The sequence below is a fragment of the Pinus tabuliformis genome, chromosome 3_1 (genome assembly GCF_031772625.1).
Source record: "Pinus tabuliformis cultivar Carrire ecotype Pingquan chromosome 3_1, CPIR1, whole genome shotgun sequence".
Classification (NCBI taxonomy): Eukaryota; Viridiplantae; Streptophyta; class Pinopsida; order Pinales; family Pinaceae; genus Pinus; species Pinus tabuliformis.
The window spans coordinates 374,293,521-374,295,736 of record NC_142301.1 but is presented as its reverse complement, the minus strand read 5'-3'; the positions used below and the strand labels follow the sequence as shown (position 1 = coordinate 374,295,736).

The following is a 2,216-nucleotide window of genomic DNA, read 5'->3' as shown; positions in this document are numbered from 1 at the left end:
GATGAGTGTACAAATCCCAATTAAGCATATTTTTCATCCATTGATGACCAATTGTATGCTTCCTACATCCTTCCATAACCAAAAAGAACTTGGGAATTTCTAGTTTTCACGGCTTCGTACAAATAGAAGGCACAAAGTTGTCAAATCTGGATTGAGGGATTATTTCATTAAGTTGTTCTAGATATCCTAGACCATAGCAAGGCATACCAATAGGACGCATTTTTCTAAACATGTCTTTGAGGTGGGGGTCTTCATTTTCCAAAGATGGAAGCTCATGAATCATTAATACATGATTAGTATCATGAGGGAAAGGTATTTTAGAATACTTAGGATTTGGACACGGAGTGACAGAGGTTGTAGGAGGAGATACACCTGTCCTAGTGTAGTTGTTCTAACAGAGATCCATAACAAAAAATAGAACATCATGTTATTAAATGGGAAGACCTAAATTTCCTAGAACATTGGATTGTTGATAACCCAAAACCTCCAATATTGTAAAAGGTTACTTCTGCTAATATACAAAAAGGACCACATAATAAAATAGGGAGACATCTGATTAAATAAAGATATGTTATGAAAAGATAATTAATTATAACCATTAAAATGAAATAGTTAATTTTGAATAGAATAAAATATTTATTTAGAAATGATAAATTAAAATAAAATCATTTTTAAGAAAATAAAAAATAATAAGAATAATGTGGAAAAAATATAGGTGCTCCCTGGTTATTAATTTGTAGATTTTCAAAATTATTCATATTAATACTTTCCAAAAGAAACTTCGTAGATCCCAAACTGTTTAACACTATTTTTGGGAAGACAACTGTAGACTAAGACATTCCGACGAAACTATTTAACTTATCAATTGAAACAAATCATTCTTGATCGAAAAAAGCGACAAAGGGATACGAGTCGGACGAGATATCATAGCCACTGCAAAGGTTCAATGTTTCACGTTACATGCCAGAAATGTGGCCGTAAAATAGGAGACTACGATACCCGCAACATAAAACATCGTAAACTACGGATCTCACAGGATAGTACGCACCATAAAAATCCATTGGGTCACGTTATACGGCAGGAAATGCGGCCCTAAACAAACTAACGCCGATACCCACTGAAAGGTCATGCCGTTGCAACCGGAAACAGAAATAACATGAAAAATTCAAGAGTGTGGCACAAAGTAAGGGTCCCCATCACGCGGATCCACATTACAAAAGTGGGCACTGGGGCTACCCTTGCATTACCATACGCTTTTCTCTTCTCCTTCTCTGCAGTGAGGCATTCTATTTCCAGAGTTGGCCAGCATGGGTTATTGGGCAGCAACTATTACAGTGTCCACTGTACTGTTGTTGGCATGCGTTCATATAGCGGAGGTGGAGGCAGAATCGAAATTAGGGTTGGAGAAGATAAGCCACCTGCACTTCTATTTCCACGATTTAGTGGCTGGAAAAAATGTGACGGCCGTGGAGGTGGCCTCGGCTCCCACCACCAACTCTTCGGCTACTCAATTCGGGATGGTGAGAGTTATGGACGACTGGTTGACGGAAGGGCCGGAAGCCAACTCCAAAATGGTGGGAAGAGCGCAGGGTATCTACGTCTCTTCTGGCCAAGAGGTAGTTCATCTGCTTATGGCGACGACGTTTGTGTTCCAGAGTGGAAAGTACAATGGCAGCACCCTCTCCATGCTGGGGAAGAATGCGGTTTTCGATCAAGTAAGAGAAATGCCGATTGTGGGAGGGAGCGGATTGTTTCGGTTGGCTCGAGGCTACGCGCTCGCCCATACCCATTCCTTGGATCTAAAAACCGGGAATGCAGTCGTTGAATACAACGTCACTGTTCTCCATTACTAGCCTTTCGTTCCTGCTTATGATATAATTTTATTTTACTTTAAGGGCAATGGCTCTTGTAAATTGAGAATGGCCACATACCTATATTGTGGAGTTTCCTTTTAGATTATTTCGATGGTCAAAATAAAGCATCACAGCCATTGAGGATAGTTGGCTGTTTATGGGCTTAAAGATGGTTCGATCTCCTTTGAACATGTTTCAGGTTGGAATCACGCCTAGCTTTTCTGGATGCGCTAAATTAGCCACGGTTACATGGCATAAAACGGTTTTTTTGTCATACCAATGGTAAAATATTTCCTTGATAACGACTAGATATGCAATATCTCAAGATTCATTCTACTAACACATTGCGATATGCATGATCTC

The 2,216-nt window shown here is 39.5% G+C and overlaps 1 pseudogene; it reads left to right on the top strand.

The window, feature by feature from the left end:
* Window positions 1-1,304: 1,304 nt before the first annotated feature.
* On the top strand, window positions 1,305-1,853 carry LOC149187276 (dirigent protein 22 pseudogene; annotated as a pseudogene).
* The last annotated feature ends 363 nt before the right edge of the window (window positions 1,854-2,216 follow it).